A 27,235-nucleotide genomic window follows, 5' to 3' on the forward strand; every position below is an offset into this window, starting at 1 on the left:
GCATCTGCCCAACTACATGAGTAGTGGTGGGGAAATGTCTGTAACCTTGTTCTGTTCTGTCATCATAGTACTGAAACCCTGGATTCCAAGTACAAAGGAGGACTGCTCGGGGACTGGAAGGAAAGAACCAAGGGGCCCCGGGTATCGCTCCATACTCCCATCCGGAACCGGCGAGGAGAACCTGTCGATCCAGCACTGATGGGAGAAGCAGACAAATATTTTCACTTGGACCAAAAAGAAAGAATGACATCCAAATCTCCCAACTTCCCCTTAACAGGCAGTCAAATTCAAGTCGTGAGGGGGGGGCTTTGTGGGATGTATTAACCCACTTATGCACTGCCCTGCGGTTTCTCTGTGTGCTGATGGTGCCATAAATATCAAAATGGCCGCAAAACCTCTATGCACGCCAAAACCTATGGAAATCGCGCCTTACAACACAAAAAAATGGCTGCCAAATCTACCATGCATGTTGTCAGTGGTGGAACGGAAACCTCACTGCTGAAACATATCACTGGGCTTCACAACAAGTAAAAATGGAGACTGCATGAAAAGCAGTGTTTTGCTGAAAGGAATCCAGAATCTTCTTTTTAAATCTTCTCTTGGTTGCTGAAAATACAGAATGCCACTCCAAAACACCACCAAACATACAATATTCTTGCTTGGTGTTACAAGTCACTTCATTCAAGAAATAATTATGAACAGACAATGTCATAAAAAGCTGAATTTGTCAACAGACCATTCACAGCAAAAAGGTGCCTGCCTGTGAAATCTGTCAAAATCTAGGCGCAGTACCTCCGGCCCCTTGTGGACAGCTGTCAGTAGCTTGCATCAGAAGATTTAAACTTGTGCAACTGAAATCAAATGTCGGAAAACTAAGTGACCTGTTATTAAGAGTAACCTAGGTTCTAACTATTCAAATCCCATGGTTTAGAAGCTGGAATAGGGGTCTAGCTGCTTGTTTTGAAAATTGCAAGTTTGTTTTAAACCAATACATTTTTTTTAACAGGAATGATAGCTCAGCATCAGCGTGCTTGACTTGGAAACAAGCCGACACGGAGCAACACAGGTTCGATCCCTGGGTCCGCGCTTAGAAACCTCTGGGTAGTAAGCGCGTTATAAATAACCTATCATATCATATCATGACATAGAATTTAAGCTGCCTCAAAGCCACCCAGCCAGTATGATAGCTTCCCCCCATGAAGGCCAGGAAATCACACCTCTGTGAGGATTTGATCAGGGGAGGAGATCTTGGGCTGCAGGGGAAGAGGACAATGGACTTCTTCTGGCTGAAAGGATATGCAGAGTGTGAAGAGTCATAAACGGCCTCTCCCAGAAGGAAGGGGGCGGAGATTGCTTCTGAGCTGCCAGAAGGAGAAGGAAGCGGGGACAGACAACCATTTGTTGGTTCACAAGGACAAAAAACACATTTCTAAAAAGACTGATAGTTTACTGTGTAAAATTGTGAAAAATATGTAAACCCCGGACTTGTGAACCTAATTTTTGGCTGTGCATTTTAAGAGGTGCCAGAACTCTGTGCTATGTTCTGGGAAGTAACAGTGGAAATTATGGCTTTATACCAAATGTAATGATGTCAAAAGCATGAAACTTCACACGCTTATGCCCATATACAATGCACACATTTGTGGGAATTTGCTCCGAAATTGGACCATGTGTTCCGGACAAAAAGGGAGGAATGCTGTCAAAAGCAGACCCAAGATCCTACAGCGACGGGGCTTGGAAGAGTATCTGCTCCACAAAATATGTGATCTATGTATGTTATTGTTAGAAAGGTTGCACATTTGTAAATATGTATTGTACTAAAAGTAGATTTTATGTTCAAAAGCCAAGGGGAGGATTTTCTGACTCATAAACCCACATCATCATGGTGACACCCTGTTTTCTCCTCCAATCAAGGGAGAGAGGAGACTCTAGCCAATAGCTTTGAAAGGGGGCGCACTTAGGATAATCCAGCATACACACCCCCTTATCAAATGCATAAAAAGAGACAGCTGAGGACTTAGAAACACACACAGATTCACCCACTATCCTGATCCTGGCGAAGCACCCTGAAACAGATCTATCCATATTCCTTGCTCCTGACTCCAGAAACTTGGCAAGCAGAAAGGCCCATTCCATTAGTTGAACCATTTTCAACTAGGCCTTGAGTTTCCAGAACCAGAAAGAATCCCACCAAATCTAAGGGGAACAAAAGAAACAGCTGGGCTGTGCTGTAACTGCTTTCCTGAATCAAAAGACCCAATCCAGTTGTGCTGTGCTGTGCCGTGCTGTGACCAGATAGCTGTGACCAGAGCCATTGCAGACCCAGTCCAGTCCGGTGTGCCCAGCAGCCTGTCAAGTCTGGTGTGCCCAGCAGATTTCCTGTCCAGAAATCTTGACGAACCAGAATTCCTGAGGTTCTGTTTGAAACCCAGATAGTGAGTATCTATAGATAGGACTGTGTCACTAGCATATGTACTGTCCATAGTAATCCCTGTTTTAAACCCATCCTCTCTTATATTCAGAACCTGCATGTTCAAAATCTTTTTGAATTGTCTGAACTCTCTATATTATCCCTACTATCTCTGTCGGTACTAGTATTGTTAAATATCTTTGTGCTCATATATTTCATTTGAAGAAGGCAAGCTCCTTGGTAGGCAGTCGCCTGGATCCAGTGGCGCCCTGGTCCAGTGGCTGTGCTTCTGTGTGGTATTTGCTTCTTCATAGGCATTCCCTAGTGTAAAGAAATCCTGTTTGTCTGTTGAAAGTCCATCCCTCTTTTCTCAATCTTGCGCCTATCTTAGAAAAACGACCCCCACTAAAACTTCCATAACTTCCTCAAAATGTATGCTAGAAACAAAATGTCAACTTCTGCTTGTAGCATCCTAAGCTTTCCATAGAACCCAAAACTGCATTCCTAATCCATATAGCTTTCCCGCAATCGTGATTACCGTGCACAGAAATGTTTGCCACAAATTGTCGTTTTGGCAAAACATTACATGTGTAAAACAGCTTCTGATTGCACCCGACCTCAATTTTAAGTTTGCACATTCCTTATTAGTGTCAATCATTGCTAGCGTTTGTCTGCAACCATATATAGCTGCTCCCATTAGAATTCAAACAATTGCAGTTATGTAAACCATATTTAGTGTTTTACCCAATCCTTCAAGATAACTTTAAAAAACATTTTGACAGTTTGCCAATCATTTCTGTTCTCTCTCGTGTTGCTGGGGGCAAATTGGGATTGACATTTTATTTGAATTCTGCATTCCTGAAACCTGTTCTCTCCTCCTATCTCTTTACATTGCATGTTGGGGGTTGAGGGGTGTGCATGGGGAAATAGTAACCACATGGCTACTTGATTTGAACACTCACAAAAGTATTATTGCTGTGCTGAATTATTTTGCTCATTATTACTCCTTGTCATTAAAGAGATTGCTTAGTGTTGCATCACCCCATTCGTGATTATTGTATACCCCTTAAACATAGTGTGATTATATTGTAAACTACATAAATACATATTTTAACTTTGCAAACCAGCCTGATTCCTGGTTCAGTGTGACCGAGTGGGGTACCAAGAGAGGGGCGTGATATAAGTGGTACATCGTTCATAATAAAAGAACTTTTGGACACAAATTAATAAGGATTTCAGTTGTGAATTACACGCTAAGCGTTGACTTAGGTGAAGTGCCAGATTGAAATCACTTACAATCAGTGAGATGAGGCAGAAGAGTCTTAACATGTAGGCCCTGTTTTACCTCTACCTGCTCATAGGCCTCAACCTTTGACCAGAGGAACCCCATCAGGTCCAACACTAAATCATGAATTTGTCTCTTTGGAAAGAATGAGACTTGAGTTAGAATTTAAAAGAATCCAAGTTTAAAAGAATCCAAGCTCAAACTGAAAGCAAACATCAAGAACTTAAACTCAGAGAAATGGAGTTGAATCATGCTCTTGAAATGAAAACGTCTCTTGAAACTGGTTCTCTCCCAGAGTCCTCTTGTTCTTCCAGTCCTAAGAGGCGTTGCATGCCCAGAAATGCAGTAAGTATATATGAGGTTAAGCTTGATATTTTGGATTGGTTGTCTGCTTTTGTATATAACCATGGGATTCAAGACATTACAGGGAATCAGTTAGTCCCTTGGCTTTTTACTAGGCTACCCCCTGTTGCAACTGATGTGGTAATGGAGTTGGGGGATATAGACAGAAAGGAGTATGAAACTGTGAAGTTAGCTTTGATATGATATGATATGATATGATATGGTATTTGATATGGTATTTGTAACGCGCCTATACACAGGTGTTTCAGCTAGATTTGGGAAGACCCCTTCTCAGTATCTTAAGAGGTTTAGAACAACCCTCAAAAAGCATGATGGTACCCCTTGGGGTATCTCGGTTACTGAATGTTTGAAAAACTTAGATGGATGGGTTAAGTGTGACAGAGTTAACACTTATGAAGGTATGAGAAATCTGTTTATTTTGGAATCTATTTATGATGCCTGCTCTCCTGATCTGAGACAGCACTTGGCTGACTCTAAGGAAATTGATCCAAAGAAGTTAGCAAGGGCTGTTGGCTTGTGGGCAGGGCTACTCACAAGGATTCTGGGGCAAGTTAGAAGAAGGGTGCGGGAAAGCAGCACAAGAAGCACAACAAAGAAAATTCCAATACCTCCATTCCAAAAGAGGGCCCCAAATATAACAAGTGTAAGCCACAAGGGAAAACGAATCAGGCTAGTGTATCTCCTGGTGCCAAAACAGAAGGAGGTCAGAACAAACCCCCATTCATAAAGACATTTGGAAAATGTTACACTTGTGTGTCAACGGACCATGTGAAAGGGGATCCCAGATGTAAGGGTAAGGGTCACCTTGACCTTCTCGCCAGAGGATGAAGTACCAATGGCAAGTAGAAACTTTCACTTACCGGTTGAGGAAAGCATGAACGTCGCAGCCAGTGTTTCTTTAGTATCCCTGGGTCTGTGGGAACAAAAGAACTCAGATGTCTATAATTCCATTCCAGATAATACTAAAGAGTATTACAAAGACAGTGTTCTTTTGAATGGTCAGGAGACCCCTGCCATTAGAGACACTGGAGCCAACATACTGTACTTGATGAATCATTTTTCAAGGTAGAGGATGTTGCTAAGGTACCCACATTCCTAACTAATCTTGCTGGAGGCCATGTCCAACTGCTTACACAGTTACCAGCTCTCATCCAGTGCAATGACATGACTGTCAAGATACCTCTAGGTGTGCAGAGCGAAGTACCTGGGAGAGTTCTGTTGGGGAATTATTTAAACACTCTTGGAGTTGTATCAAGCACTCCCAGGCCTCCCAGCAAAAGGAAACAGGAGCAGACTAGTCAGGCCAGACAGAGTAACTTAAGGGGCTCTCAAGAGGAGATTATAAAGCAAACTATAACTCCCAGTCCACAGGACTTACTGACTGCAATTTCAAAGAAGGAGGAAAAGGGTAAACCTAAAACCTCCAGGAAGAAACCAGCCAGCACTCCTGTGCTACCAACAAGGACATCCCCAAGAGGACTGTCCAAAGTCACACCTGTGACTCCTCCACCACCTGAGGCGGCTGAGTGTGTGGAACAACCTTGTGTGGTTGATTCAGCTTCTGAAGAATCAGAGCTGGAAGAGGACCTTGCTCCTGTTTGAGATCTGGATCCTGCAGACCATCCTGAGCTGCAGTCTTTGCTGGCAGAAGGTGGATCCTGTAGGACAGACTTCAGCAGAGGTCAAAGAGAGTGTCCTGCTCTTGAAGGTCTTCACCAACAGGTAGCATCTGAGCTGGATGGACAAGAGACAGGGAAGCATAGGTTGTACTGGGAAGATGGCCTTTTCTACAGTGAGCCGTGAGTCTATCCCAGGGAACTACAGAAGACTTGTAGTGATCTTCAAAACATACTCCAGTTCCTACAGTTAGCCCATCAGATACCTTTGGCTGGTCATTTAAGTTTGAAGAAGACCAAGGAAAGTCTCTCTTTGTATTTCTACTGGCCTAAGTTGGGGTCTGATGTAGTTGAATTCTGTAGAAGCTGTCACACCTGCCAAACCTCTGGCAAGAGTGGAGCCAAGAATGTGGCACCCTTGGTGCGTCTCCCAGTGGCGGGAGTCCCTTTAGAAAGGGTATGAATTCACATGGTTGGTCCCTTAGACCCTCCAACATCTTCAGGAAACAGGTTTTTCCTGGTTGTAGTAGGCCATGCTACTAGGTATCCTGAAGCCATACATATGCAAACTGTTACAGCTCAGTCTGTTGCTAAGGCCCTACTTGGTATTTTTACCAGGGTAGGTTTTCTAAGGAAGTTATCGCTGACAGGGGGTCCAATTTTATGTCTGACTACATGCAGCCCATGTGAAAAAATTGAGGAGTAATTTACAAGATCTCAACTGCCTATCATCCTCAGACTAATGGATTGGTAGAGAGGTTCAACTGTACAATGAAGACCATGACAGGTGCTTTAGAGGAACCCCTTAGAAGAAAGTGGGACCTTCTACTGCCATGCCTTCTATTTGCTTATAGAGAGGTCCCTCAAGAGGGAGTTGGATTTAGTCCTTTTGAACTTCTTTATGGCCATCCAGTTAGAGGCCCTTTAGCCCTAATTAAGGAGGGGTTGAAGAGTGCTCCTTCCCCCAACCCAGTGAGAGTCACCGACTATGTGATAGATCTCTGGAGGAGAATGTCACACATGATGGCAGAAGCATCAGACAACTTGAAAGCAGGTCAGGCTCTGGTAAAGCATTGGCATGACCAGAAGGCCAACATGGTTGAGTTTTCTCAAGACCAGCTTGTCCTAGTTGTGGTACCTACATGGCAGAGGGCCTTACAGGACAAATGGATAGGAACCTTCAAGGTTGTGGGTAAACTTGGAGAGGTCAACTATCTGGGGGACTTAGGCAATTCTAAGGAGGCTCCCAGAGGCTTTCATACCAACCGTCTAAAAGCTTATGAGAGCTTTGCTTCTAGCTTCAGCTGAAGAGGAGGAGGAGGGTCAACCTCTACCTGACCTACTCAGAGGCCAGCCTTTAAATGAGAAAATAGGAGTTAATCTCTCTTCTAATTTGACACCTGAACAACAGGAGAAGTGCAAGTTTCAGTTAAATCATTTTGCCTCCCTGTTTTCATGCTCACCAGGCTTGACCCCTTGGGGCCAGCATGATATTCACACTGGTGACTGTTTACTTGTTAAAAGCAGAGGTTACAGGATGTCAGATCATGTAAGATCCCACATAAAGGGGGAGGTCAACAAGATGCTTGATCTCCGGGTAATAGAGCCCTCTACCGGTCCATGGTCTAGTCCAGTTGTTCTAGTACCAAAGGCAGGATCCAAAGAGTTGAGATTCTGTGTGGACTATAGAGCTCTTAATGCAGTCACCAAGACCAATGCCCACCCTTTACAAAGAACAGATGAACTGGTGTACAATCTTGGTTCAGCCAGGTACCTCAGTACATTTGATCTTACTCCAGGCTATTGGCAAATAGCACTGACAGACCATGTCAAGGAGTAAACTGCATTCCCATCCCCAGCAGGCCTCTTTCAGTTTAAGGTAATGCCTTTTGGACTAAAGAATGCGCCTGCTACATTCCAAAGGATGTTTAACCAGGTTCTGAATGGGATGGAGGACCTCTGATATGATATATGATATGATATGGCATTTGTAACGCGCCTATCCACAAGTGTTTCTGCATAGAATACTTGGATGACATTGCAGTGTTCAGCCCTACTTGGAAAGAACATGTTGACCACTTAGGATATGTTTGGCAGGCTCTTGAGAAGGCCATAAAGGCTATTAAATGTCAAATTGGTCAGAGTAAAGTGGTCTACGTTGGACTTGAGGTAGGAGGAGGTGACATCAGGCCATTGTCTAGCAAAGTACAAGCTGTAAAAAACTGGGCCACCCCTACTACTCAAGCTCAAGTGAGAGCCTTCCTAGGCCTCACTGGGTACTATAGGAACTTCATAGAGAACTATGGGACCATAGCTTCTCCCTTGAATGTGGTCATCTCTCCCAAATTGCATAAAAAGGTCAGGCGAAATGAGGAGTACACTCAAGCATTTGAAGGCCTAAAGAAATCCCTTTTCAAGATCCAGTCCTAAGAGCTCCTGACTGTAACCAAACCTTAATTGTGCAGACATATGCTTTAAATACAGGTGTAGGTGCAGTTCTGAGTCAGCTGGATGAGAAAGGTAAGGAGCACCCCATTTGCTTCATCAGCAGGAAGCTGAAGGAACCTGAGACAAGGTGGGCAACCATTGAAAGAGAATGTTTTGCCATTCTGTGGTCACTGAAGAAGTTTAGACCATTCTTGTATGGATCTACTTTTGTAATTCAGACTGACCACCAACCCTTGAGATGGTTGATGCAAATTAAAGGGGAAAACCCTTCTCTACTGAGATGGTTAATCAGCCTGCAAGGGTTTGATTTTACCATTGAACACAGGTCTGGGTGTCACCACCAAAATGCTGATGGTCTCTCCAGGATGTTTGACCAACTGGAGTAAGGAGATTCAGCCTGTCCCTTAGTTGACCAGGAGGGGATGATGTCTAGGCAGCTTACGAGTTGGTTGTTCCCACCAAACTCAAGGGAAGAAGTTAACCTTGAAGGGCTTTTCTCTCAATGGAGTTTCAGGCAATTCGGACCTCCAGCATGGCTTCACCAGTCGTCCAGGAGTTGCAGCAGACCTCTTCCTTCAACTCGTCTTCGGTTCGTTCTTTCCGGTGGTTGCAAGTCGCAGAGACCTTCTTTTAACCAGTTTTCCCCCATTCATTCCAGCCTAGCTGTCCCTCACACAGCAGGGTGGCAATCCTTGCCGGACAGCCAGCTGGCCAATCCCGCCAGAGTGCATTCAGGTCTCCTAGGAGACAAAGCACAGGTAGTTTTGGGCACCTCCCTCACATCCTGTCAACCCCAGACACCCTGACGCCAGAGGAGGGCTTCAGCACTGAAGCCCGCCAAAAGCCAAGAAACAAAGGGACCAAACCTGGTTTGGCACGCAGAGATAAACACAAGAAGGATCTTTACTAAAAGAAATGGTGAAAAAAGTTGACCAGAGTCTGTTTTTGCAGATAGGTCCTGGGCACCATATTGAAAAACATGGCTGACCCAATTTTTAGCTACCGTTGTTCGCAGTCAGGCAAAATCACGGTAGTTTGATCTAAACCACTGCCATCATCCATTTAAAGTAGGAAAGGGTAACATTTGACTGTTACATGAGTGTTCTGACTCAGGGGAAGTGAGGCGACCCCTCCAGAACTATATATGAAGATAGTGTGTGGTGGGTCTGTACATTTAAAGAGACTAGTAAAGTCAATTTAACTTTACATGCTCTGGGAGACAGTAGTCAGTCCCAGAGAATGTATTTAAACCTTGGGAAGTCTGAAAGACATCCCTGTGTCACTGCAGTGAAGGCGCTGTGTGACACACAGAAAAAGATGATGCTCATGGAGTTGTTTTAAAACTCCATAACCAAAGAACACAAAAGTAAAAGACATATCAAAATACATGGAAGAGTGGGAAAAAAAAGTGTTGCAATCTTCCGACGTAAAAAATCAAATCCTAGAAATCCAGCAAAGTTGTTGGGGGTCTCTAAAGGTAAAGGAAATTAGCACATTTTGAGAGTTCTCCCTAACAGGTGGGCACCCTTATACATAGCTCGGTTGGGTTCCTCCGTTAGGTTGGATGGGGGATAGGGCACTCACATTTCAAGGTACCATTCTAGGGAAATGATATTCATTGGTTAATTACTACGGCCCAAACCAGGATATGGTAGATACCTTTTATTGGATAGACTGGCAACTGGGGCTGCTACCACTGGGAGAGATAATTTGGGCTGGCGATTTCAATGCAGTCATAAATCCAACACTCAACCAGACAGGGGAAAGTCACCAGGCGGGAGGAAAAGGCACAGGCAAGATACGAGGCATGGCTCTCACATGGGAGGTAGAGGATATATGGAAAATTAGACACCAGATGGAGTGGCAATACACATGCCACTCAACACCCCATAACTCAGCATCAAGGTTGGATTTCTTTCTGGTATCGCCGTCTTTACTACAATGGGTGGAGGAGGTGGAGGAAGTGGGGATCCTCGACCCCCACTCTGTCGGATCATGCCGCTGTATTACTGGTCATCGAGCTGACAGGTCGGACTAGGGGGAATCTTCCCTGGAGTTTTAAGACCGAAAGTCTCACAGACGCAGTGTTCTCGAAGGCATTGCAACAGCCATAGATAACTTTTTTTAAATTAACGTGGGAACGGCAAGATCTGTGGGGACACTGAGGGAATGTTTTAAGTGTGTGATAAGGGGTGAATGTATATCCAAAGAATCAGGGATATTAAGACAAATCAGGAGGGAATTAGCTGAGAAAAAATGTTGCATAAGAATAATGCAAATGACCACTCCCATGTCAACAAACCAGGAACAAGCAGAGATCCTGAAACACCTACAGGACTTTCGAGCCTTATCACTAACACATACTTAGGGGGCCAGGCAACGATATGCCAATATGGGGAAGGACAGACCTCGAGGAGGACGTTGTCAAGGGTGACAAAGATGGATAACCTCAGGGATAGGATTTCAGCCATAGCGCATGACAAAGGGGTGGATCAGTTTGAAGACAAAGAGATATTACGGTAATTCTTTGGGTTTTATCAACAATTATACTTGTCTCAGACCTGTGCATCCCAAGCAGAGATGGACACATTTTAGATCAGTTGGCCCTACATTGGTGCACAGATGAGCAGAGGGAATAGTTGAACTGTCCTTTGACATTAAACTAAGTGCTAAACACCATCAAAACCCTACCCAATCGGAACACACCAGGACCCAAGGGGCTCACGGTGGAATTTTACAAACAGTTTGGAGACATACTAGCTCCCCACCTGCTGGAGATGTTTCAGAAAATCCTGGAGGAGGGATATCTACCAGATTCCTTGAGAGAAACCATGGTAGTGGTGCTATGAAAGCAGGGTAAGCCTTGTAATGATTGCTCCTCCTACCGTCCAATATCGCTTATCAATATGGACGATAAGATTTTGGCTAAATTCCTAGCAGCCCGACTCTCACCCATGATGCCAGCGATGGTGAGTGCAGACTAGGCGGGCTTCATTCTGATGTGCTCCACCTTGTATGGGCTCAGAAGAATGTTTGGGTTAGTTGCAGTGGACTAAATAGTGGCAGACTTACTGGATGCCACCAAGGTGTTTGATTCGGTCGAGTGCCCATTTCTGGTCTCTGTACTGCGTCGCATGGGGATGCGGGAGCATTATATAGCCATAATCGCGTTGCTGTACATGCAAACAGTGGCCAAAATAAGGGTCAATGGTCAGCTAACATCGACTATTGCATTGGGAAGGGAAAAACAGCAGAGATATCCCCTCTCACCATTATTGCTTGCCTTGGCAATAGAGCCACTGGCGGAAAGAATTAGAGATCTGCACCTCCACTGTGGAGTTCAATTGCACACCCACAGGGTGGTGATATCATTATATGCAGATGATATGGTTCTGTTCGATAAGGATCCTAACACTAACCTAGATCCAATAATGTGGGATGTGCAACAATTTGGAGAACTTTCAGGGCTGATGGTAAATGCTTCTAAATCGGTCCTTTTCCCTTTAAGAGAGGGGGTGGTGCAGTACCAGGATGGGTGGGGCTTCCAGGGGCACATGGCCCAAACCCTATATTTGGGGAATCAACATAGCCAGGGATTATAAAACAGTGTACAATAGCAATTACATGAGGGTATTGGAGCAAGCACAGAAGCCATGTCCAGATGGAAAAACCTTCCTCTTAATCTATGTGGCAGGATATCTGTTGTTAAAATTACCTTACTTCCCAGATTCCTATACGTCTTTCTGAACGTTCCAATAATGATCCCAGGAGAAGATTTCTGAGACCTGAAATCATCGATATTGCAGTTTATCTGGGCGGGCAAGCAGGCGAGGGTGTCATGGGGTAAACTGGTAGTGCCCATACATGAAGGCAGTCTGGCGTTACCAGAATTCAAAACCTACTACAACGTGGCACATGCAGGATTTCTCCGGCACTTGTATGAAACACTGGGGGGTAGAAGGCATGTAGAAAAGGAGTAGTCAATCGCGGTGCCTGTGTTGCAGTGATCAATTAACCTTACAGCACCAGAAAGAGCGCAACAGACATCAAAAATGGTAGAGGTAACGTGCAGAGTCTGGACTCTCATAGAAAACAAAAGCAAGGGGGAGGTCCTTTACTCCCCTAAACTCCCTGTGGTGCACATCCCGGGGATCCCAATCACTAGCGAGGCAGGGTTTGTGTACTTGGTGAAGAGACTAAGAGTTACACATTTCGGGAAGTTCATAACATTGGATATGGTGAGGGAAAGAGGTCATCTATCGGGTTTGGACATATTCCTTTGTTATAGGCTGCAGGTCCCCCTATGACAATTTTTCGCAACTTTCCCTGAGTAGCCACAAGTTTCTCAAATACTGGATAGAATTATTTAGGGTGGATTGGGCAGTAAGGAAGTATCAGGGAGGTACGCAATGTGCAGGAACAGCGTAGTGGTGGAAAGAGGAAAGACTCAGAGAAAATGTGAAGGGACTCTGGGTCAGGAAATCTCTGATGAAATGTGGAAACACTGCTGTGCAATGACTAGAAAGGCACTTTAAGACTCATCCATCCCTTATTTGTAGGCCTATGTTAATACTTTGCAGAGTTTGTGACAATCTTTGCTGGTATGATGAGACCTCCCACCCCATAGATGAAAAAGGGTGAGGAATAAGAGAAAGGTTTAATCAATATCAAGGAATAAATCAGAAAACACAAGCAGTACATTAATTTGATGCACTTAATGTTGGTATACTCATCATAGGTGCAGACTTTTACGGCCTGGGAGTACAGCGACAAGTAGACTGTTACTACTGTCAAAGAAGAAGGCTCTGGACTGTGTGGAGGTAATAGAGAAAACTTGGCATGATATATGGGGAGTAGAAATGGAATTGAGAATGGACCACAAATACCTGTTGAATACATTGAACAAGCCACATCCAGACAAACCCACCCGACTCAGTATGCTTTTTAGGAACATTGCAAGGGCAAGTGTTTGGAGTGATGCACATTGTCGTGAGACATAAAACAATGGCAGATTGCTTCTCGTGCTTACCTGCATATGAGGACAGGGTAGATTGGAGAGGGTTTTGCCACTATGTTCCCCCTTTGAGATGGGACAAAGGGGGAGCAATCTTGGGTGATTTATCAAATATGTGTGGTTGCAGGCAGATGAGTTCATCAAAGTGTTCCAGGAAGTCAGAGTGAATCTCATAGAAGTTTGGCCCAGTTCTTAGGATGTGGATTAAATGATATAGGACTGTCAAGAGTGAAGAGAAAAGTTAGTACTGGTGGCCTGGAATGGAGATTGCAACACGTGCAGTGAGGAAAAGTGTTTTGAAACCCAGAACTTTCCACTTCCCCGCGCAAATATGAAACTCATTGAGTGGACAAGATAGTTTTGTATATGGTAATACCAAAGCCTAAATTACCAAGCCACTAGCAAGAGTATTTAAAGATGTGTGAAATACAGAGCCATAGTTTGAGTGTATGTGGGGTGTGGGGGGAGGGGCAGGTTGAGGACACACAGTGAGTGCCACTCAGAAGATATCCCGGGAAGTGCACCTCCACTCTAGGGCCATTGAGCAAGGATTTGTGGGTATGCACGTTATCTGGAAAACATGTTCCAGAAAATTGTTTTATAGGGCACCACCAGGGATCTCATTTGAGGGTCACCAGGGGTCACAACTGTGACCCCTGGGAGCCACAGTTGCAACCCCTGGGACTCCCTTGCATCCCCAAATAAACAAAAGAACAAATAATCAATTTTTTTACCCACCCCCCAAAAAAAATAGGTGCCCTGGTGTAGTTGGCTCTCGCACAGCATGGGGGCCCCACCACACTAGGTCTGGTGGGTCCCCGGCCCGTGTCCTCACCTATCAGGTTGAATGCTGGGCGGGGAAGGCACTCAGTAGGGGTTGGAGGTGACTGTGACATGTGGCACATGTCACATGAAACGTTCAGCTCTAAGCCCTTCTACCTCAGCTTCCTTGCAGCTCACATACAGGAAACAGGAAGCTCTTGCATCTTTCTGGTTCCTGTTTTTGAGCATCACAGAGGAGTCAAGGCGGCCTGGAAGGACGGACACAAGCTGCACACATCAAGTAATCATCCACAACATACAATACGAAACATACCCTATGGAGAACTCTTATGAGCAAAAAGAAACTGCACAACAGCAGAAAAATTCAGAAAACATGCGACTATAGCAATTGAAAAATTCAGACGAAGAGGATACAACCGTAAACACTTACAAAAAACACTTCAGAAAACAAACAGAGGACTGCGGTCAGATCTTCTCCAAAACAAGAAGAAAACACAAGACCAACCACAACCAATGATAACAAGATTTATAACAACATACAGTACCAACAACTCTATAATTAAGAGAATCCTAATTTAAAAAAAAATGGAATATACTACGAGCAGACCCCAATATGCATACAATTTTGGAAACACAACCCAGTATTACATTCTGCAAATGTAAAAACTTAAAGCAAATCCTGAGTCCTTCTTTCTTATATCAAAACTAAAGCAAATCACAGGACCACAATCATCATGGTTACAACCACCAACCAAAGGAAACTACAAATGGGGTCAATGCAATTTCTGTAAATATATGATAAATTCAAAACAGGAAATCATCAAACCAAATGGTAGCAAGGTAACCATTATGGATATCATGAACTTTAACAGCAAGCATGTAGTGTACTGAATTGAATGTGTCTGCCTTAGACTATATATTGGCAGCACGATTAGGAAACTAAAGATAAGGATTGGGGAACACTTAAGAGCAATCATGAATTAAGACTTAAGATCGCTTTTAGCAATGCATTTTCAGGAACAACACCAGCTTAAATGTTATGGAATTGAGAAAATACTGCCCCCACCCAAAGGAGGCAACATGGAAACAATATTAAGAAGACGGGAAGCGTTCTGGATCTGCACTATCTACACATGCCATACTGGTCTAAACATAGCAACCTATTTGAGACGAACAACTAGTGACTTTGAAGGCGGGATTTAACCCCAGGACACCTGGCAAAACACAGATGAAAGGCTAAGCTGCAAAGCTAATTTAGGACTTTGAAAAGACGACTTGCCCTGATTTGAAAAGTACACGGAGGTGTCGAAACACGTGTTATCACAAAGGGCCAATATCACAAATAAACCCTAGCACCTACTATTATATCAGAGAATGACTTTTCACTTACTTTGAAACAACATGAACTGAGTATCAACCAAATAAGTATGGCATAGTAAGAGGTGTGTGAGTAACTCATTTCGAATCACGTATTTCAACGGAGTAGAGGAACTCAATGTATCCATAGTTCCCCACACCAACGTGACAATTGTTTTTACAAAACCTCATCAAATCAATCTGGTCGCGTGGGTCCCTAGGTTGATATCCACTAAAAAAGTTCCTCATCACTACCACAAAAATAGACCAAGAGATACAACATTTTCTTTAATAACTGAACATGTTGGAAAAAAACTGTTATATATATTTTTTTATTGTGTATTGTTTCTGTATGTTGAATGAAACTGATACTAATCTTAAAGTAAGCCCAGCAGAATTTAATTCTGCCTTTACAGTGAATGAAGTAACCATAACATATGTCACTAGTAAACACATATAATAATACAAGTAAATATCAATCACATTATTCTTCAACTCTATGCAGGGTCTGGTTTATTGCAAAATAGATGAAACATATTCTGTAAAACAACCTCAGCAAACGCAAATTGATTACAGCATGTCGCCCCTTCTTGACTACGGAGAACTGTCTGATTCTTGCCAGAACCCTCATCATGTCCAAAATCGATTACTGCAACGCCCTCTACCTAGGGACTAGTCAAAGAAACATTGATAAACTCCAGGTCATGCAGAACAACGCCATAAGGACCGCTCTCAACGTTCCTAGGCGTTCCCACATATCCAACATGAGACACAACTTGCACTGGCTACCCATCACTCTCCGCATATCCCTCAAAGCACTTGTTCTAACACACAAGGCCCAGAACAGCGCAGCCCCGGCTTACCTTTCCACACGCTTCATACAACACACAACAACTAGACAACTAAGATCTTCTCAGGCTCATACGCTGACTATTCCCAGTTTCAAGCTACAGACAGCCGGAGGCTCGAGCTTCCCTGTCCTCGCGGCTAAGCTCTGGAACACTCTTCCCAATGCTCTCAGAAACGTTCCTAATATCTATGCCTTCAATGCTAAAACTAAACTGTGGTTACATGAACGGGATGCCCTAGCCTCCTCTTTATAAGCCTTACATCTGTCAATCTCATTACCGACTGCTCATTGTACATAGACTGTTTTATACTGTATTCTTAGATTCGCTCCTCTCCTCTCTGTTGATGCTCTGAACTCTATGTAAATATGTGTAAAAATGTTTAGTATATCTATTTGCTGTAACTTGTAACCGCCTCTTTAAACATGCGCCCAGATGCCCCGGGGCAAGGTGCGCACTATAAATAAACAAAATACAAAATACAAAATACAATCAAAAATAACCACTCATAGGAAGTAATTAAAATAACCAAAAAGGGCCAGCCTCATACAGACACAAGACAAGATAGAAACGCAATAAACATCTAAGTATTCATTAATCCAATCCCAATTCAGTATGGTGGCAATGTGGGATTTACGTGTGACTTCATCAAGTGCATGACGCAGGACATCATCCCACTACATTGTCATGGCCACAGGCCGACAGAACACAAAAACCACACCATCTAGTGATGGGGGCAATGGGTCACTTGACACACTTATGTCCCTTTGGGACCCATAAAAACAGGGGCCCTGGCTGGACTCAGTCCTGGTGCCTTTGGTGCCAGGCTCATATAGAGATGTGAGCAGGAACACTTTATTTCAGTGCAGGAGTGTTTTTACTTTATTTCAATGCAGGAGTGCTTTTATTTTACAAGAACTTTCCAGGAGCTGATACATCCTCATGTGCTGACTCATGGGGTGTGGCTCCCTAGGTCTGGTCTTCATGTGCTGACTCATCGTGTGTGGCAGGGTGTCGCATGCAGCCTGAATCTGGTGGGCGTGCCTTCAGAAGCTCAGCTGTATAAGCTGCTCCATCCTTAAGGCCGGTGCTTCGCGTTACTGTGCACTTGCGTGCAACGTGATGCTCACCGCTGCTTGCACCAGTTTACTTACCTTTGAAACCAGGCGTTCTCCTGCATACTCACCTCCAGGAAACCGGTGCTTTATAGATTAATCTGCAGACTCATCTCCTGACATCCAGTGATCTTGATCCCAAGGCCGCAGTACCGCACTCCACATCCACGAACTCGGACCCTGTGAAGAAGAACAAAGACAAGGTTAGAACATCCGTCCTAGTGCTGCACCGCATTTGAACCCTGTGTGCCCCCTAGTTAACAACTTACCAGCTACTGTACCACTACAGCTTGTTCCTCATTCCCTCCGGCTGCTGCCTCGAGCTCCGCAGCTTCTGCCGGGCTGGCAACATCACCTGCAAAGAAAGAAAGTAAAAGAGCAAACATCAAAAGTGGAACAGACAACAATACAAGACAACAAACTTTACAATACAACAAAAACAGATGAGGAAAGTCAGAGGCAAACAGGAACACTTGCCTGAAGTATAGTGGCTTAGTCGCAGCATGACTAGACTACCACGTGCAAGGGACTAGTGAAAGAACTCGGTCCAGATCATACAAGCGGCCCTGCCAGAAGCAGCTGGACAGAGTGCTCACCAAAACTAATCAACAGTTGAGCTTTCCAGGGACACCACATTACATGGGTACCGCGGTTTGGGAGAAGGGGTCTGGAAGGGGATCAGATGCACAAGCTGGCATACTCATGCCCCCTATTCTCCATGCAGGAGCAGTCCCAGCAAGCATCACCTATTACCACCAGTCACCACATAAGTGCAGAGGGTGAAGTCGGACCAGAGAGACCTCACTCCTGGGAGGGCTGCAACCATGCCCCAACACCTCCACAGAGACCAGGTGAGCGTAACAGAACGCAAAGCCTCTTCGAATCTCTGCCTGGCCATTATGGAAACTTCAAAATGGACCAGTTGGCCTGATTACTGGGAGAGTTACAGACTGAAGTTCATGATTCAAGACTGGAAACCAATGCCCTAAGGAGGGATCTAATTGTGAACCGGGAGCGGTGAGATGAACTAGCAAGGCAAATGCTCCAGGCACAGGCAGGCCAGGTCCCACTTCTGAGGTGTGCCCCTCCTGCCACGCCTCCATAGCCCACGCCAGCAGAGGGGGTTCTTCCAATGGGGGTTCCCCTGGACCCGCCAGAACGCTTCACAGGCAATCCGAATAAGTATGCCATCTTTATGAATCAATATTGCCTACATTTCCTGTGCAGACCTGGGGCATTCGCCAACGATCAAGCAAGAGTGGCATTTGCACTCTCATATTTGGGAGGTAGTGCAGTAGACTGGTCAATATTCTTGGTAAACCAGGATGATCCTTTGCTTTGAGACTTCAGAGGTGTCCAGCATGAAATGGAGAAACTATTTGCACAGCATACTCAACGACGGGCTCTGGACAATGAACTGTTAGCACTACAGCAGGGTAATCAAGATCTACTAATATATATTGCTTCCTTCAATTGTCTGAAAGCACAAACTAACTGGCCAGAGGAGAAAAGAACTACGCTCTTTTACTGAGGCTTGCAAGGGGTTTTTAAGGACGAATTAGCCCAAGTAGTAAATCCCCCAGAAAGATGTGATACATTGACCTGATAGTTCAGCTCGATCACAGATTGCAGGATCGGAAGCTGGATCGGGCCAAGGCCGAGGGGTGGTCGGTCAATGTACAACCCTGTGAGAATCAAACCAAATCCCACAATCAGTCCGAGCCAATGCAAATCAGAGGCTTGCGGAGCCCACTCACCAAGGCAGAAAAGGAAAAAAGGAGACAGCAGCAGCTTTGTTTTACTGTGTTAAGGCAGGTATCTATCTCCGAGAATGCCCGGTGAAACCACCCAGGAAAACAGATGGAGCAACTGACAAGAGTGAAGAAAAAGAACAGGACTCTGGAAACTCCAATCCCCGGCAAGCATAGGGGTCCTCTTGTCGAGCGGTGAAAAGGAACCTATACAGACCTCACATCTAGTCATCTCTGTGCTCCTGGTAAACCACAAGCAACCATCAAAAATACATGCCTTGGAGGCATACATTGGGGCTGTGGGAAAGTATATGGACCAAGATCTGGCTACCCGGATATGACCGTCACCAAGAGGACATCAGCTTTGATCTCATTGGCGCTCCTCAGTTCCATATGATATTGGGAATGCCCTGGCTGGAGACCCACAATCCCAGGATTGACTGGCGAAAACAAGTTCTGACCTTTCCCCAAGACTGTGCCAACACCTGTTATAGCAAGGGATTCTCATTAAAAGGTCTTACCAACCCAGGTTCATCGAAGAAAGAAACCATACTGGACCTCACCAGTTCACTACCACCTGAATACCTGGATTACCAAGATGTATTTCAAAAAGAGCAAGTGAACACCCTACCTCTGCACAGACCGTATGAATGCCAAATTGAACTGGTACCTGGAGCTCAAGTTCCCTGCAGCCAGATTTATGCCCTAACAGAACAGGAAAATCAACATCTAAAAATCTACCTCGATCAGTATCTGGCAAATGAAATAATTTGTCCGTCCGAATCCCCTGCATCCTCGCCCCTCTTTTTTGTGCATAGAAAAGAGGGAGACCTGAGAACTTGCATTGACTACAGAGCACTTAACCAGATCACAGTAAAAAACTGTTACCCATTACCGCTTATACCCGAGCTCTTGGATCAAGTCAAAAACGCTCAGATATATACAAAACTAGACTTACGAGGGGCTTACTAGCTAGTAAGATTAAAAAAAGGTGACGAGTGGAAGACGGCCTTTCGCACAACATATGGCCTTTATGAATATCAGGTTATTCCCTTTGGACTATGTAATGTCCCGGCGGCGTTCCAATTTTTCATGAATGACATGCTCCATGAACTGTTGGACGTCTGCATTTTTGTCTATATTGATGACATTCTTATCTATTCGACCACTAAGGAGGACCACGTCAACCATGTCTGGGAAGTTTTGGAGAAACTGTGGCAACACCGGCTATATGCCAAATTGGAGAAATGCTTCTTTCATGTGACAGAAGTAGAATTCCTCGGCTTTAGTCTCACACCATGGGGCGTACGCATGGACACGCGCAAGGTAGACGCTATCCTTAACTGGCCCTCACCGACATCCATAAAGGGAGTACAGAGTGTACTTGGGTTCACCAACTTTTATCTCCGGTTCATTCCAGGGTTCTCCCAGATCGTCCATCCAATCACCTCTTTACTACAGAAAAATGAACAATTTAATTGGTCTGCAGAGGCAGAGAAAGCCTTCCAGGAGCTAAAACAAGCATTTACCACAGCACCAATTGTACGACATCCTCGACTAGAACTACCATACGTGGTTGAAACTGATGCTTCCAACATAGCAATGGGAGCGGCCCTGTCAAAACGAGACCCCGAAACAGGTCAGTTGCATCCTGTATCATTCTGGTCTAGCAAGTTTTCCGCCCCCAAATGGAATTACGCAATCACTGATAAAGAACTGCTAGCAATTAAGGCAGCGTTCAAAGCCTGGAGACATTATCTTCTTGTAGCTAGACATACACTCACCGTCGTTACAGATCATCGCAATCTACAATATCTGAAGACCCTTAAGGCACAATCATCACGCCAACTCCGCTGGGCTCTCTTCTTTGTGGAATATGACTTCGTCATCACCTATAGACCCAGAGTACGCAATGGAAAAGCAGACAACCTGTCTCGCATGAGTGAGGGAGAAGAGGCATTCACTAAACCAGACCCCGTGGCCATCATCCCGGAAGGACAAATCCAAGGCATGATTGCCGCAAACACCACTCTAGACAACTTAAAATCTGACCTGCAACACTTCATGAGTCCACCAGTGCAAAAGGAATGGCTACGGAAGGGGGACCAGTATAAGATCCTGGACAACCTACCATACTACCAAGGACGATTGTACATCCCGGATAAGAAATTACAGAGTCAAATCATCGCAAACTATCATGAGTCATTAGTAGAAGGGCATCTGGGAACAGACAAATCCTTAGCTAAAATAAAGAAAAATTACTGGTGGCCAACTTGGCGAAAGGACATTGTCCAGTTCATCGCAACTGTGGCACCTGTGCACAACACAAGTCCCAAAAACAAAGTCCTGTAGGTCTGCTACATCCTTTAGAAGTACCCCAGCACCTTGGCATACGCTATAAATGGATTTTATTACAGACCTCCCTCCGGTAACGGATACAATACCATCTTAGTCGTCGTAGATCTGTTTTCCAAAATGGGCCACTTTATTCCCCTGAAAGGTCTCCCAACTGCTTCTACTCTGGCTACCATGTTTTTGGAACAGATTGTCCAGCTACAAGAGTTCCCATCAATGTTGATATCAGACAGAGGAACTCAGTTTGTCTCTGCATTCTGGAAAAGGTGTTATAAAATTGCCAAAATCGAACTCCGGTTATCTACAAGTCATCACCCCCAAACCAACGGCCAGACCGAATGGACTAACCAGACCCTCGAGCAATACATAAGGTGTATGCTGCAACAAAATGAGGATACCTGGAAGGACAATCTTTGGTTAGCAGAATATGCATATAACAACTCCATTCACACCAGTATGGGACAAAGCCCATTCTACATAGTGTACGGTCAACATCCACGGACATCCGTTTTTTTACCCACTCAAATCATTAGAAATGCCCGCTGTAACAACCTCACACAAAACCATCACCCAGGTTCTTAAGAAAGCAGCAAGGCATCTTGCCAGAGCCAAAGAGAAACAGAAGCAGTTTGCGGATTGACACCGAAGGGAAGCTCCCAACTACTAAGTCGGAGTCAAGGTTTGGTTAGCATCCAACCACATACCCCTGAAAGGACCACAGGCATTCCGTCCCAGATATCTGTGGCCATACACTATCAAGGCTGTGATCCACCCTGCAGCCATGAAATTAGAATTACTGGCCCACATGCAGATCCACCTAGTGTTTCATTTCTCCCTCCTAAAATGATCGAGACCAGGTGCGTGGATCGATACTCCACCGGATCCCGAAATAGTTGAAGAACCAAAATACGAAGTTAAAAGGATCCTGGACTCTAAGATGGTCTGGTCAAAGTTATACTACCTTATAGACTGGAAAGGTTATGGACCCCAAGATCAGACCTGGGATCCCAGTGAGCATGTTCACACTCCATGATTAATCAGGCAGTTCCACCGCAATAACCCCACTAAACCAGGGTCAGGGGGGACCACCCATGAGAGGGGCCTTGAGGGGGAGTGCTGTCATGGCCACAGGCCCCAGAATACAAAAACCACACTATCTAGTGATCGTGACAATGGGTCACTTGATTCACTTATGTCCCTTTGGGACCCATAAACACAGGGGCCCTGGCTGGACTCAGTCCTGGCGCCTTTGGTGCCCGGCTCATATAGAGATGTATAGAGCAGGAACATTTTATTTCAGTGCAGGAGTGCTTTTACTTTATTTCAGTGCAGGAATGCTTTTATTTTACAAGAACTTTCCAGGAGCTGATACATCCTCATGTGCTGACTCATCGGGTGTGGCTCCCTAGACCTGGTCTTCATGTGCTGACTCATCGGGTCTGGCAGGGTGTGGCAGGCTGGCTGAATCTGGTGGGAGAGGCTTCAGAAGCTCAGCTATATAAGCTGCTCCATCCTTAAGGACGGTGCTTTGCGTTACTGAGCACTCGCATGCAACGTGACGCTCACCGCCTCTTGGACCAGTTTCCTTAACTTTGAAACCAGACGTTTTCCTGCATACTCACCTCCAGGAAACCGGTGCTTCATCGCTTCATCTGCAGACTCATCTCCTGACATCCAGTGATCTTGATCCCAATGCCGCAGCACCGTGCTCCGCATCACCGAACTCAGACCCTGTGAAGAAGAAGAAAGACAAGGTTAGATCATCTGTCCTAGGGCCGCGCCGCCTTTGAACCCTGTGCGCCCCCTAGTTAACAATTTACCAGCTACTTTACCGCTGCAGCTTTGTTTCTTGTTCCCTCCTGCTGCCACCTCGAGCTCTGCAGCTTCTGCTAGGCCCGCAACGTCACCTGCAAGGGAAGAAAGCAAAAGAGCAAACATCAAAAGTGGAATGGACAGCAATACAAGACAACAAACTTTACAATACAACAATAACAGACGAGTAAGACAAAGGCAAACAGGAACACTTACCTGAAGTATAGTGGCTTAGTCGCAGCAGGACTGGACTACCACGCGCAAGGGACCAGTGAAGGAACTCGGTCCAGATCATACAGTGCCCCTGCCAGAAGCAGCAGGACGGAGTGCTTTAAAAAAATAATCAACACGTGAGCTTTCCAGGGACAGCGCATCCCACAGGTTCCACGGTTTGGGATAAGGGGTCTGGAATCAGGCGCACAAGCTGGCATACTCATGCCCCCTATTCTCCACGCAGGAGCAGTCCCGAGCAACAACACCTATTACCACCAGTCACCACATAAGCGCACAGGGCGAAGTCGGACCAGAGCGACCTCAGTCCCGGAAGGGCTGCAATCGTGCCCCAACACCTCCGCAGAGACCAGGTGAGTGTAACATATATATATATAAACAACAATTTTGCCTGTTATAATCCACAGCAATCGAACTGGACGCAATTCTCAAGACAGCAAGGTAAGACATAGCTAAAATGATCATCCTTTACTAAATGCTGGTACCATTAGTAAGGAATATCTCGAATGAAACTGTTTCTTTTTCAAAATGTAATGTAAATGACTCAAATATAGAGCACTAGTGAACAGTAAACTGTTGAATGATAAAGCACCATCAAATACTTAGTACATTTAACTTAACACCGCTTTATTCTTATACATCGCACTCCGTGTTAGCACTGACCTAATCTTCAGCATTGTTTGTACCTTTAGGAAGTACTTGGTCTTAATTACTTAAGGATTTAGCATCAAACCATATTACGGTGCAAACAGGAAATATAACCCCATAAGGATTTGAGTGGATAAAGTTATCCACGGGGTCATACAGATTTTACATATTGGCCTAAGGCACCTTGAATTACAAACATCAGTAAAGACAAGCGTACTTACATAGTAAGTATATAATATTTCATCTCTAATTGAGTTAAATCAACACATATATGATTGAAGACTACAAATACTGACCCCTATTTGGTTGTATTATTTCTTTCAGACATCTCTAATACAGCTTCATGCAATAAATTGTTTACCATCGGATTTCGTATCCAATAATAAATCTATTCTAAGAATTACAATATATCCCGTGAAGAACCGTCATACGCCAGACGGAGAAACATGTGTCGGGATAATAGGCAAAGAGGGATGTCATACAAAACGGTTATGACTGCTTTAGATGAATGAAGACAATTTATCAGAGTGTGGTAGTTGAACACAGCAAATCCAACATGGGATAAAAGGCAAAGATGTATAATCAAGCATAACCAACAGGAACTCTAGGATTACACACAAAATGCTTATGATTGCTTCAATTGAATGAAGATAATTTATCAAAGTGTGACAATGAATGAAGTCAATTCAACACAACCTGTAACAACTCAATATTTACAAATAAAATTTGCTGAGGAACAAAAACAAACCAGTTTCTAATTATTTCTTATGTGTGAGCGCAAGACAAGCTGAATCTACTTATATGCATTTTTTCTTCAGCTCCTGCAGTCTAAGGACAAGAATCAGCAACTCGCAGCAAGCACGGGACCTTTCATTTAGTATTATAGACTAAAGGGAAGCACCAAAAAGCTGCTAAAACTGGAATTGCTTTGAAAACATGCTTTGTAATGCATCATGTTAACCAGTTATTCAAAAAATTTACTCTGGAGAAGGAGAAGAATCCCCCAGACACACTCACAACCCATTTAGGTTAGTTTGGGCTCCTTCGCTATGCTCATTCGTAATCACATACTTGTGGCAAATAATTACACCCTCCAAAAAAACAACTCACTAGCCACCACTGGTGGCTGGCATATTTGTGGACCAGTTACCGCCACTTCTATGTCACATTAACTATTTAAACTTTGATTGAAAAACATATTTACTTCTTTCACTTTCAGTAGTGCATGCTCCTGCTGCGGCATAATCGTCATGCACATTCCGCACACGTGTTGGTCCAGACCGGCCCGGGGTGTGACATGCTCTGTGCTTTGTGTAGGAGCTTGGAGGGCCTCCAAAGCATGGCCCACAGGGGAGCTGCCAAATTCTGTGCTACACCATTGGGCACCACTGGGTCTGACAATGTGGTAATGTGCAGTGCGTGTCTTGAAGTCTGCCAGTGAGTCCCTGGGCGAGAAGCAGCGTGTGGGTGTTTTCAATTTTAAATAACTGTGGTGCAATGCAATTATGTGTGCAACAATGATATTACATTAAGTGTTGTTTTTTAAGTCCTCCGGCACCCAGCATTACACTTAGATAATACAAACTATAGGGGGGGTCTTGGGTACATTGAAAGAAACTTACCCAGGTATTATACTCCAGCATAGATAACATTATCAGGTGAACTCCCATCTGTTGACGCAGACCAGTCTAATAGGTTTCTCCTATCGTAGTGGTAGCTGAATTTTGTTGATACTAAATCCTGGTCAATGATTTAATTTCCAGGCCTTGCTTGTGCAGCCTTTTTCTCCTGGTTAAACAGCAGTGCATGCCTCCCCAGGTCGGTGTTTTTTTGGGTTAACACAGCAACACCACAGATAACACGTACTTCTGTGTCCATTGATCTATAGATGTTTCATACAGTAGCTGTAGCCTGCATTACAGATTCCGGTTACCCTGTTAGAAATCCTGCATTATGTAAGTTTTACATATGGACCCCATGTCGAATCTGGAAAATGGCATTCCTCAAATGTGCAATTGTGGACAAATCATGCCTCCCTCTGTGCCTCGGTGCCTATATATGGCTGAAATGAGAGCACCTGGAAACCCGAGTGATAGATGCATCTAAAAAATCTAAAGGTTGTTTGCCATAACTTCCTGTGTTGTCACTTGGGGGCGGGGTCAACTTACATCACTACATGTGATGTCATCAGGGGGGTCACTGGTCATGTGGTGTCACTTTCATGGGTTTTTACCAGTGCATGCTAATTTCCTATAACTTACTAATGTCCTACTTACCCCAAAATAGCAACATTTTTGTCCAGTTTATGTTTCACCTTAGAACTTTCCCACCTTTTAACGTCATTGTTCATGACTTAATCGTGGACTTTCCAGATGGTTTCACGTGACACTGTGTGTGTGTGGCATGATGACGTATTCAGAACGCGTCTGCTCTTCGCAGTCGGGTCTGTGCTATGCGGACAGTTCAGAACTACATTTTCAACTGATCTAGGAACTTTCAAGCAAAAAATGTACCCTTGCACAGCTCCTATACCTATTCTTTCTCATTATCCATTAACAATCTAGTACAGAACACATACCTGGAAGAATATTAGCAACACTGCTATTTATCTTAAAAATGGCATCAGCTATTGCCATCCCTCCTCCCCAAGAGCCACCACCACCACCAGGAGGATGACCTACAAAACACTAAACATGCAGTAGTGCCAAAGAAAATGAAGAGGACCAAGAAGATGAGGTAGAGGAAGTATATACCTCTCACACCCAGAGAGAATTATGGGTGTGGCAGTTATTTACCACTGTTGAAAATGTACCAAAGTCTAAAGCTACCAAAGTGAAATGCACTGAGTGCAACTTTGTACTCATTTGCAGACTACCTGGACAGTACTCCTATTGGAACAACTCCATGTACAGTCACAACAAATCCAACCACTGCAATGCTCTCAGAAAGGTTGTTCCGTTGTTAGCAAGTAGTAGGCTGTTTTACTCCATCTTATCTTCCTCAACCGTTACTGTAACCAAACGTCCTACTTCTGTGGGACACAAAATCCCACCAGCTACCTTGCAAGCAATTAAAGAGGCTGTTGATCCATATCATTCGAAGACAACAGTACTCTGTATGTACTGCAACACACCACTTTGCAGGGGCGAGCAATTTCAAAGTGTTTTTGAAGCTGTAATCAAGGAGCTTGAGAAACACTC

This window comes from Ambystoma mexicanum, chromosome 11 (genome assembly GCF_040938575.1).
Source record: "Ambystoma mexicanum isolate Mex_15411 chromosome 11, UKY_AmexF1_1, whole genome shotgun sequence".
NCBI lineage: Eukaryota > Metazoa > Chordata > Amphibia > Caudata > Ambystomatidae > Ambystoma > Ambystoma mexicanum.